This window comes from Trachypithecus francoisi, unplaced genomic scaffold (assembly GCF_009764315.1).
Source record: "Trachypithecus francoisi isolate TF-2019V2 unplaced genomic scaffold, Tfra_2.0 Lachesis_group20, whole genome shotgun sequence".
In the NCBI taxonomy this organism is placed as follows: domain Eukaryota; kingdom Metazoa; phylum Chordata; class Mammalia; order Primates; family Cercopithecidae; genus Trachypithecus; species Trachypithecus francoisi.
In genome coordinates this window covers 62,272,632-62,287,113 of record NW_022681466.1, presented here as the reverse complement: position 1 = coordinate 62,287,113, position 14,482 = coordinate 62,272,632, and the positions used below count along the sequence as shown (strand labels likewise).

At 49.6% G+C, this 14,482-nt stretch overlaps 1 protein-coding gene across 2 annotated transcripts in view; it reads right to left on the bottom strand.

Moving 5' to 3' along the window:
- Positions 1 to 14,482, bottom strand: part of GAS7 (growth arrest specific 7) — a 291,891-nt gene that overhangs the window by 197,430 nt on the left and 79,979 nt on the right. The window contains exon 1 of one of the 2 annotated variants that reach the window (XM_033184554.1): positions 5,651 to 5,813. The exons of the other annotated variant lie outside the window; for it this stretch is intronic. The gene's annotated coding sequence lies outside the window, so the exon portion shown is untranslated. Of the gene's footprint in view, positions 1 to 5,650; positions 5,814 to 14,482 lie in introns of those variants that run through there. 2 annotated transcript variants of the gene reach the window in all.

The following is a 14,482-nucleotide window of genomic DNA, read 5'->3' as shown; positions in this document are numbered from 1 at the left end:
ACCTGAAAAGCACAGACAACAGAACCAAAAATAGACAAATGGGACCATATTAAACTAAAAAGCTTCTTCAAAGCAAAGGGAAACAATCAACAAAGTGAAGAGATCATCTACTGAATGGGAGAGAATATTTGAAAACTATTTATCTGATGAGGGACTAATAGCCAGAATATACAAGGAACTCAACAGTTTAAAAAAAAAAAAAGCCCATTAAAAAGTAGGCAAAGGGCATGAATAGACATTCTCAAAAGAATAGACATTCTCAAAAGAAGACATACAAACGGCCAACAGGTATGTAAAAAAATACGCAACATCACTAATCACCAGGGAAAGTCAAATCAAAACCACAGTGAGCTATCATCTTACCCCAGTTAGAATGGCTATCATTGAAAAGATAAAAAACAGCTGGGTGCGGTGGCTCAAGCCTGTAATCCCAGCACTTTGGGAGGCCGAGGCGGGCGGATCACGAGGTCAGGAGATCGAGACCATCCTGGCTAACATGGTGAAACCCAGTCTCTACTAAAGCTACAAAAAATTACCTGGGTGCAGTGGCAGGCGCCTGTAGTCCCAGCTACACAGGAGGCTGAGGCAGGAGAATGGTGTGAACCTGGGAGGCAGAGCTTGCAGTGAGCCAAGATTGTGCCACTGCACTCCAGCCTAGGCGACAGAGCGAGACTCCGTCTCAAAAAAAAAGATAAAAAATAACAGATACTGCCAAGGATGAGGAAAAATGGGATCTCTTGTACACTACTGGTAGGAATGCAAACTGGTACAGCCACTGTGGAAACTAGTACAGAGATTTCTCAAAAAAACTAAAAATAGAACTACCATACCGTCCAGTAATCCCACTGCTGGGTATTTATCCAAACAAAAAGAAATCAGGATATCGAAAGACATCAGGCCAGGCAGAGTAGTTCACGTCTGTAATTCCAGCACTTTGGGAGGCCAAGGCAGATGAATCACCTGAGATCCGGAGTTCAAGACCAGCCTGGCCAACATGGCAAAACTCTGTCTCCACTTAACAATACAAAAATAGGGCCAGGTGCGGTGGCCCACGCCTGTAATCCCAGCGCTTTGGGAGGCAGAGGTGGGTGGATCACGAGGTCAGGAGTTCAAGACCAGCCTGGCCAACATGGTAAAACCCCCTCTATACTAAAAATGCAAAAATCAGTTGGGCGTGGTGGCAGGCGCTTGTAATCCCAGCTATTCGGGAGGATGAGGCAGGAGAATCAGTTGAACCTGGGAGGCGGAGGTTGCAGTGAGCCAAGATCGCGCCATTGCACTCCAGCCTGGGCAACAGAGCAAGACTCTGTTTCAAAAAATATATATATCAAAGAGATACCTGCACTCACATGCTTACTGCAGCATGATCCACAATAGCAAAATTATGGAATCAACCTATGTGTCCATCAATGGATAAGGGAATAAAGAAAATGTGGTATATATACACTATGGAATTCTATTCAGCATGAGAAAGAGAGAAATCATGTCATTAGCAGCAACATGAATGGCACTGGAGGTTATTATGTTAAGTGAAATAAGCCAGGCATAGAAAGACAAAGATCCCATGCTCTCACTGAAATGTGGGAGCTAAAAAAGTTGATCTCATGGAGATGAGAGTAGATAGTTAACTAGAGGCTAGGAGGGGTATGTGGGTAAGAGGGGGGATGAAGAGAGGTTGGTTAATGGGTACAATCATACAGTTAGATAGAAGATATAAGTTCTTTTTTTTTTTTTTAAGAGTCTTGCTGTGATGCCCAGGCTGGAGTGCAATGGCGCAATCTTGGCTCATGGCAACCTCCGCCTCCCAGGCTCAAGCAATTCTCCTGCCTAAGCCTCAGCCCCCCGAGCAGTTGGGACTACAGGTGTGTGTCACCACGTCCGGCTGATTTCTGTATTTTTAGTAGAGACGGGTTTCACCATATTGGCCAGGCTGGTCTTGAACTCCTGACCTCAAGTGATCCACCCGCCTCAGCCTCCCAAAGTGCTGGGATTACAGGCATAAGTCACTGCACCTGGCCAGAAGATGTAAGTTCTAATGTTGGATAGCAGAGCAGAGGGATTATAGTTAGCAACAATATGTCATATATTTTGGAACAGCTAGAAGAGAGGACTTGAAATGTTCCCAACACACAGCAATGACAGATGCTAAGGTGAGGGACATCCCAAATACCCTGACTTATCAATTATTATACATTTTATACATGCAACCAAACATCACATCTACCCCATAGATACGTAAAACATTACGTGTCGATTAAAAAAGAAAAATAACACAAGGTGCTCTACTTAGACAGGGCTAGTTTGCTTTGGTATCCACAATTCACACGTCAGTGCCTGCTGTGTACATCTATGGATATCAAAAGTCCTTAACGGGGCTAGGAGTGGTGAGTGGCACCTGCAATCCTAGCACTTTGGGAGGCTGAGATGGGAGGATCCTTTGAGGTCAGGAGTTCGAGACGAGCCTGGTCAACACGGTGAAACCCCATCTCTACTACAAATACAGAAATGGCCGGGCACAGTGGCTCACACCTGTAATCCCAGCACTTTGGGAGGCCGAGGCGGGCAGATCATGAGGACAGAAGATGGAGACCATCCTGGCCAACACAGCGAAACCCCATCTCTACTAAAAATACAAAATATTAGCTGGGCGTGGTGGCAGGCACCCATAGTCCCAGCTACTCGGGATGCTGAGGCAGGAGAATGGCATGAACCCGGGAGGCAGAGCTTGCAGTGAGCCAAGACTGCGCCACTGCGCTCCAGCCTGGGTGACAGAGCGAGATTCCGTCTCAAAATACACACACACACACACAGAGAAATATATTCGGGAGGCTGAGGCAAGAGAATCGCTTGAACTCAGGAGGCAGAGGTTGCAGTGAGCCGAGATTGTGCCACTGCACTCTAGCCTGGCGACAGGGCAAGACTCCGTCTCTAAATAAATAAATAAGTCTTTAAGGGAAGCCTATATGCCAAGTTGGAATTGTGACCCTCCTTGGTGGGTCTGGCAGCCTAACCCCAATTGTGTTTCCAATACGGGAAATTCAGGAGTTCCAAAATTAGACCAGGTCATGGAGCCTGGATACCCTGATGAAAAACTGCTGCCGTGTTTTAACTTGAGAAAACCGAGGCCAGATAGACTCTGCTTCTTAGACTCTTATTTTCATGCTAAAAGTGGACAGTTTAGAGCTGTGCTCTCCTGTATGGTAGTCAGTGGGCACATACAGCCCCTCAATATAAATGAATCCAAATGAAAGAACCACTTCCGCAGTCACACCAGCCACATCTTAGTGGCTACTGTATTGGGCATCACAAAGTTAGAACACTGCCAACCTCACAGAGAGGTCTACCGGGCTGTGCTGCCTGAGGGCAGCTCTCCAGCCATTCTTTGCTACAGCTTCCCCTCCAGCTCCCTGACTTAGAAAAACTTGGGAGGAGAGAAATGCTGTCACTGCATCGAATTCCACCCTGGATTCATCCTTGAGCAGGTGACCGAAGACACACAGCGAGGGATGCTTTTCAGGGGTATTTGCCCATGTGGGGCTTTTCACTGAAAAGATTCTGTCTTTGGAAAAGTGAGATGCAGAAGACACAGAACACTGGAAAACAAGAGGAAGATTCAGGCAGGAGCAAGGTGGGACAGGTGGAGATAAGAGACAGGAAGGCAGTAGGAAAAGATAATAGGAGTAGCATGTAGAAAATGGAGTCCAGCCGGGTGCGGTGGCTCATGCCTGTAATCTCAGCACTTTCGGAGGCTGAGGCGGGTGGATCACCTGAGGTCAGGAGTTCGAGAGCAGCCTGACCAACATGGAGAAACCCCATCTCTACTAAAAATACAAAATGAGCCGGGCATGGTGGCACATGCCTGTAATCCCACCTACTCAGGAAGCTGAAACAGGAGAATCGCTTGAACCTGGGAGGCAGAGGTTGTGGTGAGCTGAGATTGTGCCGGTGCACTCCAGTCTGGGCCGCAAGAGTGAAACTATGTCTCAAACACAAAACAAAAACAAAAACAAACAAACAAACAAAAAAAACAAAGAAAGAAAAAAGAGAGAGAGAAGGAAGAAAGAAGGGAAGCAAGGAAAGAAAGAGAGAGAAAGAGAAAAGAAATGGAACGAAAAGAAAAGAAAAGAAAAGAAAAGGGAGTCCAGTAGTGTCATCACAAGTAGAAAAGTCAAGTGTTACAAAGGATTCTTTCCTTAAGACCTGTGTGTAAAAAAACCTACTGGCCTGCAGAGAGGCTAGACCAAGTCCACTGAATGATCTGCAAGACAGAGGATCCCCTGAGGGTCCACTCCCTATGGCCCAGGGAAGCAGGGAAGGACCCCATCCACTCGCTGCCTGCAGGAGGGCTGCAACTGAGTGGGGGAGCCATGGGAGAGAAATTCAACAGAAAGCAAAGAGCAACTTTTCCATGCAGAAATTTTAAAAATCTGAAAGTGCACGATGCTGGCAAGGCGAAGGGAAAGCAGGCACTCCTACTAGTTGCTAGCAGAAGTGCAAGCTAGAACAGTCTTGTTAGAGGCAATCTGGGCCTTTCTATCAAAATTACAAACACATATCTTCTTTGCTCCAACCTTTCAACCTCAGAAACATGCCCTTCAGAGATACTCACCCACGTGTGGAATGATGGATATACCAGGCTATCCACAGCAGCAACAGGTAAAGGTAACAGGGAAAGATTAGAAGCAACCTCTATGTCCATTGGTGAAATGAGTGGGGCAGGCATTAAACAGGAGGAGGAAGCTCTTTCTATTGACTAAACTCCAAGGTATGTTATATGATTTAACAAAAGCATCAGTAGCAGCAGCAAGGTACAGAAGTACAGAGGGGACACCTGTGGTCAGAAAAATAATAACTGGGTGAAGGAAAATAAACGGAAACATATTTGGAAATTCCTGGATGACTTCCGGAAGTACCCACAAGAAAGTGATCACTTGTTTGCCTCTGCGGAAGGGGACTGATAGGTTGAGGACAGGAATGGGAGGGAGAATAACTTTTCACTCTACATTTTTTGTACCTTTCAGATATCAGACCTGAGTATATGTTACCTATTCGATAAGTACAAAATTAACAAAGATATACTTTTGGGTATACGTATTGAACAAAAATTTTAAACTACACCCCTAAACATACTTCTGTCTCTTTTGTTTCTCAAGATAGGGTCTTGCTATGTTGTCCAGGCTGGAGTGCAGTGGTGTAATCACAGTTCACTGCAGCCTCAACCTCCCGGGCTCAAGTGATCCTCCCACCTCAGCCTCCCGAGTACAGGCACGCACCACCATGCCTGGCTAATCTTTTTTTTTTCTTTTTTCCCACTATTTTTTGTAGAGTTGGAGGTCTCCCTACGTTGCCCAGGTTGATCTCAAACTCCTAGGCTCAAGAAATCCTCCTGCCTCAACCTCCTAAAGTGCTAAGATTACAGGCATGAGCCACCACGCACTTCTTCATCAATGCTACAGTCTCACTGGGAAGGAAGTCAGTGCCTACCAGGTGAGTGGGCCCAGGTTGCCAGGGCACGCAGCCCTGTGCTCCTAAGAGGCAACAGGCCCCTCGTTGTGTGCTGTCCTGCGATCTGGTTCCTCAGGAGTTCCCAAATACCTGGTCCTCTGCAAATCTGAGCTGTAAACGAAACTTGGAAAGGTACTTCCCTTACCTAAATCCCAGCCTCAGGGTCCCGTTTCTGACTGGGGTGCCACCGCCAAAGGCAGGGTATACGCAGCCACCACTGAGCGATCCTCTGCCTGCTTCTCACTCCAGGGAAGAAAATCAAAGCAGGTCCCATGGCTGCGTCTGATAATCACTATGGACACCATACACCAGCCAGCATCAGGGCTGCGTCCAATTAGCCACCCCCATAACAACGCCATAGCAACAAAGGTAATATTATTGTTCTAAAGAGAAGAGAAAACACACACACACACACACACACACACACACACACACACACACATTGTGTTGTGTGATAGCTTTGAAAGCCACAGAGATCACATTTTTCCGCACCCTACAACTTGTGCCTCTCACTTCCCGACACACAGCTTCCTCAATGAGAAGTTCACAGGCTTGGGGCAGTCTCCTCTTCACACCATTCCAAGATGTGTGCCCTTCACAGGAACCTGGCATGAGAACGATTCTCTGGCAAGCCAGGAGTCAGGGCTGCCTCCTTACTCTGCCTCTGCATCCGAGGCAGGGAGGCTGGCAGGGCTGGACCAGCTGCAGACCGACAGGCTGAGGGTCATGCTCGAAGCTGTCCTCTGTCTATCTGTCTGGCTGGCTGCCTCTCTGTGCCAGACCCAAGCTGGCACTGGGGTTTTGGTGGTTGCAGCAATGAGCCACACGCTAATCTCCAGACCTAAATGTGGAAAGCATTAACCAAATGAAAAGACATAAATCAGGACGGGGGCTTATGGGATGGAGGAAAACAGCTCTTCTCTGAGTGAGAGCCTGGGCTCTTGCACAAGAGCTGAGTGAGTCACCAGCCAGCGGAGGGAAGGACTGGGACGGAAGGAGGGAGGGGAGCCCCCAGTGGGACTGGCGGGTGCACAGGCGGGGGGAGCGCTGCAAAAACACAGCTGTAGGTTCATAACTAAGCACACTTCATTAGCAGTCTGAAGGAGGGTGGGGGGCAAAGTGTCACCTCCTCCCCAACTCAGGAAGTGTTGCAAAACGTGTCCTCCCCAGAGAAGACGACAGAAAGAAGTGTTCCTAACTGTTCACCCTTTACAGGCTGCAGCTGTGCCCCAGGGAAGCACACCTCAGCACACAGAAGGTCTCTCTCATCCTTCTTTGCCCCTCCTTGGCAGTGTCCATATTCTTTGGGGGTTCCCTAGCATGAGGTGCCCATTGTGGGCACACAACTCTTGCCCATACTCATTACCATTTCTTGTCTTTTCTTCCTTTCCTTTTTCCAAACTCCCCATCCTCCATACTACTGTTGTTAACAACAAGACATTTCCCTTGGTCTCCTTGACCTCTAGTCCCTGGGGAGAACCTCATACCTTCCCTTAAAACCGTGCCCCACTCACCAACCTCCCCAGCCATGACAGATTCCAAGGCTGCAATATCCATGCAAATTCTAAGTACCCTCTACGAGTGAGGCACGCTGTCCCCGGGGGTGGCAGTGGAGAGAAGGAGCTCCCACAAACACATCATCCAACCAGGACTTCTGAGACCTGGAAGCTCTAGAAATTCGCTCCGCACCTTGGTGGGAACCCTCACCTCTCCATGTCATCATCAAAACGAGGTTGGGTTGGCCGGTCGTGGTGGCTCATGAGTGTAATCCCAGCACTTTCGGAAGACAAGGGAAGTGAATCATTTGAGGTCAGGAGTTCAAGACCAGCCTAGCCAACATGGCCAAATCCCATCTCTACTAAAAATACAAAAATTGGCCACGTGCAGTGGCGTGTGCCTGTGGTCCCAGCTACTCAGGAGGCTGAGGCAGGAGAACTGCTTGAATCCAGGAGGCGGAGGTAGGAGTGAGCTGAGATTGTGCCACTGCACTCCAGTCTAAGGGACAGAGTGAAACTCTATCTCAAAAAAAAGGTTGGGTTTAGAAATCAACTGGGTCCCTTAGACTCTGACAATACTCATCTGTAAGAAATGCACGGAACAAAATGAATACTCCCCAGAGTACCTGGCTGTTGCAGGGCTTACCCCAGAGAATGCAAGCTGAAGGAGAGTGCCCTGGGCAGAGTGGGTCTCTGCAACTGGCCGGGCTGCTCACAGCCACTGGGTGCGCAGGAAGGGTGACCAGCAGATAGCACCTCCTGCATTCTGCCAGGGAAGTCACTTATAGGAGAGCTCTTGAGGGTAGGGAATGGGTCTGAAGTGGACTTAGAGGACAGCTGGCAGAAAGGATGGGAAGAGAAGGCATTCCAGACCAAGGAATCATTCATTCACATTCATTCATTCATTTATTCGACACATGTTTCTTGAACACCTCTTAGACACCAGACACAGGTTTCGATACTGGAATACATCAGTTAACAAGACAAGGATCTGTGCCTAAGGGAGCTTACATTCTAGCAGGGGAGATACATAACCCACAGCAAGCCAGACAGACAGGTCAATGATCCAGTTTTGCTGGAAGGTGATAAATGATGGGGAAGGAAAGAAAAAATAGAGCAGAGTAAAGGGGTGGGTCTGCCAGAGTGAGTGAGAGACATAACGGAGATAAAGGGGTCTATTCATATCCTGAGGCTGCTGTAACAAATTTCCGTAAACTAAGGGGCTTCAAACAACAAAAATGTATTCTCTTACAGTTCTGGAGGTCAGAAGTCTGAAATGGGTTTCACTGGGCTAAAGTCAAGATGTCTGCAGGGCTGACTGGTTCCTCCTGGAGGCTCTAGGAGAGAATCCATTTCTTTGCCTTTCTAAGCTTCTGGAGCCCACCCACATTCCTTGGCTTTCGGCCCCTTCCTCCCATCAGCCTCTTGCTTGCAATATCACATCTCCTAATACTGACTCTGGCCCTCCTGCCTCCCTCTCATAAGGATCCTTGGCTTACACTGGGCCCACGTGGATAATCCAGGATTATCTCCCCATCTCCGGTCCTCAACTTAATCACACCTGCAAAGTCCCATCTGCCACAGAAGGTAACATATTCACAGGCACCAGAGATTAGAAGGTAGACATCTTCAGGGGACCATTACTCAGCTCCCACAGGGAGTTGGGCTGCAAAGGCCCTGATGAGGAAGCATGCCTGGAACATTTAAAGAAACACCATGGAGGGTGGAGGACAGATGCAGGAGCGACACAGGAGTGAGACGAACAGGGAGGAGCAGGTGCTGAGGTCAGGACGGTAATGGGGACCCAATTACATAGCACGTCAGCCACTGTAGGGCTTCTGCAGCTTCACTCTGCCTACATAGGGCACCGCTGGACTGTGGTAAGCAGAAGCATGATGTGATCAGACCTTTCCTGTGAAAACAGCAGACTAGAGGTCAGCAGAGCAGCCACGAGGCACCTGCAACAGCCCAGCAGCACTGTGGTGGCAGCTGTGGCTCAGTCCAAAACTACAGTGGTGGGGTGGTGAGAAGTGATCCTATGTTTAAAGATCTGTTTTGCAGGAAGGGCCAACCTGCATTGTCAACATGCTGAATGTGGAATGTGAGAAAGAAAGGGGAGTCAAGGTTTTTGCCTCCAGCGGCTGGAAGGACAAACGAGCCATTTGCTGAGCTCTGAGAAGCCACGGTAGCCCAGACCTGGGCTAGGCAACTGCGTCCTGCACAGGATGAGTGAAGATGGCAAGGACGCAGCTGGATCTACTTGGGTCTGCACTTTTCCCTGAGGGTAACAGGCAGTACCAGGACCCTGTTGCTCTCCAGGGCGTGGAGACAGCCAAGACCACCCGGGATTACATTTCTAAATCAGGCACTCGTTGGAAGACAAGATGATAGAGTTGGAATAAACAGAGATTTCGCCTGAGCCCTGTTTCTCAGCCAGGCATTTTTCCACTTCTCACAGCCCGTAAGGTGGGAAGGAAGTCATGGGAGCACAGCTAGATTCTGGAATGCAGCCCAACCACAGGCTCGAAATCCTCATCTGTGAACAGCTCCACTCACTACCTGGTCAGCCTCTCCAGCCTGTCCTGGGGGCCCTCACTGCCCTGCCAGTCAATTCCAAAAAGCCCTCATTGGCCGGGCGCAGTGGCTCGTGCCTGTGATCCCAACACTTCGGGAGGCCGAGGCTGGCGGATCCCTGGAGGTCCGGAGTTTGAGGCCAGCCTGGCCAACATGGCGAAACCCCTCTACTAAAAATACAAAAAATTAGCCGGGCGTGATGGTGGGCGCCTGTAATCCCAACTACCCGGAGGCTGAGGCAGGAGAATTACTTGAACCCGGGAGGCAGAGGTTACAGTGAGCCAAGATTGCACCATTCCACTCCAGCCTGGGCGACAGAGTGAGACTCTGTCTCAAAAAAAAAAAAAAAAAAAAAAAAATCCCTTGTGTATCTCTGAGCTGTCTTAACTTATCAGGGAGGTGGTCCTACCTCAGGCGCCCTGTTAACCATGAGGACCAAGCAGGGCCAGGGCAGGTGGCCAGCCTGTGTGGCATCTCCCAGAGGAGGCAAGTGTTCCCCTCCCACTGGACATCAGCACAACGTACACGTGCTCACATGGTGACACGCACTACAAGAGGATTCCCAGGGACAGATGGCACTGCTGAGTGCTTCCCGGGTGCTTTCAGCCATTCATTCATTTGACAAATACTTATGGAGCATATACCACGTGCCAGGCTCTGTTTCTAGGTATTTGGGGCGGGGGACACATCAGTGAAAAAAGCAGAAGGGAAATAAACCTTTGCTTTCCTGGAGTGATGGCTCCAGCATGAGATAGGAACGGGTTGCGGGGAGCAGACTCTCAACACAATAAAAAGGTGAATTCTAAAGAATATCAGAAGGTGATGGGGGGAAGAGAACACGGTAAGGGGAATCAGGAGTTCAGGGTAGACTGGAGGGTGGGTGGCAATTTTAGAGAGTTCAAGATGTTACCCTTGCTAAAGCTCTTTCTAGCTTTTCTGCTCACTGTATTGATTTATTCCTTCATGAAGTAGTTACTTAGTGCTCACCAAGGGCCTGCCCCACGCCCTCAGCGCTCTCATGAAGCTGACATTTTATTTAAGGAGACAGAGGTTAAGACAACTAATTATAGAAAGGTTATGAAACAGCAGGAGCTCCCTGTCTCAGGGGATTCCTACGACCAAGGCAATCATGACAAAACACACTCAACAAGCTGGGGGATCCTCCCAAGAGAGTCCCTGATTCTTGTTCAAGGTCCAAGGCCCACTTCTCACCTCCTTCCTCTCCCAACACACCACACCCTGAGTTAGTTAGAACTGCTGTCTTCTCAGCTATGGGAAACCACAGCTCAATAGTTTTTCTAGAAGCTGCCCATTGTCCTTAGACCTTGCCTGGTGCCGCCCCAAAGCACCTGCTGGCGTTAGGCCTCCTCAGCTAACTGGACATTCCATGCTTCAGACCCAGCATATCTTCTCTAGAAGCACCAAACCCAACAAGTGGCTCCTTCAGACTGTCTTCTCCTGGTAGTGCCGATCCAAGCACCTGCTGGGCGAGTTTGGTCCTTTTGCCTGACTATGCTCCCGCCCAGAGCCAGGCAGCCTGGGGACAGAGGAAGAGCAGAAGAGGATGTCACACCCAGGCACACCAGGAGGCCAAACCTGTTTGGCAGCTCAAGCCTCGGACCACAAGCTGGCACTCGCTTTGGGAAGTGCTAACCACAGGCAGGACTGCTAATGAGCAGAGCACCAAGGCTTTTCCTGCAGGGAAGAAATGCAAGGCTGGCCTTCATGCATGTCCCCCATGACAATCCCCGGGCTCTGGACCCGCCCATCTCTTCCCACTCCATATCCAGCTGGAAGTGCTGGTCCAGGCCCCAGTAGAAGACACAGCTACCAACAGAAGGTGCGGCCACCAGGAGCCAGACCAGCCACCGGCCACCTCCCTCCATTCTTGCAGAAACAGTTCCGCTCTCGTCTTCCTCCAAAGTTGGGAGGATTTCAGAGCAGCCAGAGTGTTAGCTGTGGAGGATGGGGGGGCCACTGCCTTTCCTCCTGGTTCCTCTACTGAGTCTCCCACAAATGCTCCCACGAGACCAGGACTCAATCCTAAGAGTAAGAGTGGAAGATCTGTTCTCAAAAGCACAGTGAAGGGAGGCCGAGGCAGGTGGATCACCTGAGGTCAGGAGATCAAGACCAGCCTGGCCAACATGGTGAAATCCCATCTCTACCAAAAATACCAAAACTAGCCAGGCAGGGTGGCAGGTGCCTGTAATCCCAGCTACTCAGGGGGCTGAGGCAGGAGAATCGCTTGAACCTGGGAGGCAGAGGTTGCAGTGAGCCAAGATCGTGCCATCGCACTCCAGCATGGGGGACAAGAGCGAGACTTTGTCTCAAAAAAAAAAAAAAAAAAAAGCACAGTAAAGATTCTCAGGAGAGCTGCTCAGGAGCCTCCACACTCCAACGTGGGCAGCTGGGGGAGAGGAAGGGCACCCACCGAAAGGCCAGGCAGCTAGGGAGAAGGAGGATGGAGAATAGCAGCTCCGACACCTGTCCCCACCCCTTCTCTCATTCTTTGTCACCATTTCCTTCCTTTACAAGTGCCACATGAAAGCAAAAGGCCCACCGGAACCCCCAACTGGGCATGCAGATGAGTCTCGGATGGGAGTAGTGGCAGAGCTGCAGGAGCTGCGACAGTCCTCCATCTCCTCTCTACTGGCTGGGGTGCAAAAGATTGGAATATATACAGCAGCCAGTGGTTAAGAACTTGGACTGTAGGCCAGGCACAGTGGCTCGCGCCTGTAATCCCAAAACTTTGAGAGGCTGAGGCGGGTGGATCACCCGAGGTCGGGAGTGTGACACCAGCCTAGCCAACATGGTGAAACCCCGTCTCTATTAAAAATACAAAAATTAGCCCGGCGTGGTGGCGTGCACCTGTAGTCCCGGCGACTTGGGAGGCTGAGGCATGAGAATCGCTTGAACCCGGGAGGCGGAGATTGCAGTGAGCCAAGATCACGCCATTGCACTCCAGCCTAGGCAACAGAGCAAGACACTGCCTCAAAAAAAAAAAGAAAAAAGAAAAAAAAAAAGAACTTGGGCTCTGGAGATGGCCGGGTTCTGCTACTCACTGGCTAGGTGACACTGGGGAAATTATTAAACTTCTCCGTGCCTCAGTTTCCCCATGTGTAAAACAGACATAAGAATACTACTTACAGGTCTATTGTGAGGACTAAATGAGGGAATGAAGGTCCAGTGCTTAGGCCAGTGTCTGGAAAATCATATTATGTAAATGCTGTCTATTATTATTAAATGCTCCTGAATCAACAGATCTGTTTTCAAATATTCTCTCTACCCATAAAACGATATGCTCACCTGTGGGTTGAGGAAATAAGTAAAAGCATGGAGTATTGAAGATGCAACCTCAGACCAATGATTCCCTGTTCCCTATCAACCTCTCCCTTGGGCTTCCCCAGCCCCATGCCTCCCAACCAAGTCTCAGAAGCTCAGAAGATTCCTGGGTGCCACCAGCACCCCAACATGGAATGCGCCCCCTCCCACAGTCATCTCAGAAACCACTGAGACCAGTTCTCATCGGGGACTTTGGAAGGCAGTGGGACCTGGAGCCTCCAAAAACACGTGCCTCGCCTCCAACAAGGGCACTGAGGCACAATCCAAAGGCCAGCCATACAGCTTCCACACTCAAACAGCACACACCAAGGCCCAAAATGGCATCAGCATCATCACCAAGGAGGTGTAAACAGAGGGAGGACACAACTCAGTCCTCCTCATACAGTGTGCCCTGCATCTCCTCAAAGCACACTTTCATCTGTGCACACCAGTGGTACCCATGCAGGAGATGATGCCTCGGAAACCCCTAAGGCCCCAAAACCGGCCAGCCCCTGTGTTTTCACTCATCCTTCCCTCCCACTGAGGGGTTGCAAACAGAGCTTTGTCTTTAGCCAGTGGCCATGCCAGGATCTTCTAGAAACCCCCATGCTTCCTCTCCCTCCCAGACACATACACACTGAGATGGAGACCCAGAGAGCTCCCATTCCAGGCACTCTCCCAAACAGTCAGTTTATGTGATGGCCGTATTCAAATACTCAAAAACACACCCATTTTCTCAGAACAAAGTGAGAACGGCCACCTAGGACCCAACTCAACAACTCCCGAGCAGAAGGAGCCTTGCCCTCCCTGGCCCTGTGGCTGACTGCTGATTCGATTAACAACCATACAGAAGGGGGTTGAAACCCTCACCCCTACTTGTAGTGAAAAGCCCCAGCTTTCAATCACAACTCCTCCATATGGCAAGTTATTTACCTCCACAGGGCCTTGGTTTGTTTACCCATAAACCCGAAACACTACCTCAGACAGTTGTAGAATTAACTGAAATATCTAGAAAAGTGCAAGCTGAAGATCTTTTTTTAAGGCTGGCTGGGAGACCCCATGTTTAAACATCAAATAAATAAAATAAAGCTTTTATAGATTTTATTTATTTATTTTGAGACAATGTCTCAAAAGCCTCACTTTGTCACCCAGGTTGGAGTGCAGCGGCGTGATCGTGACTCACTGTAGCCTCAACCTCCTGGGCTCTAAACAATCCTCCCACCTCAGCCTCCTAAGTAGCTGGGACTACAGGTGCACACCACCACGCCTGGCTAATTTTTTTAGTTTTTTGAGGTGACGCGGTCTCGCCATGTTGCCCAGGCTGGTCTCAAACTCCTGCGATCAAGCAATCGCCTGCCTTGGCCTACCCAAAGTGCTGGGATTCCAGGCATGAACCACTGCATCCAGTCTTCAGGTAAGGCATATGCTCTCCAGGTTGTGGTGGTCCTCCAGACTCACTGGAGTCACCTGTCAGACTCTGGAAAGCATTGTTTTTTATCCTATTTAGAGCTGTGATCCAGAGCATGTGAAAACACAGATAGCTGGGCTCCACTGCTGGGCTCTGAGCCAGCAGGTCTGGGGCAGGA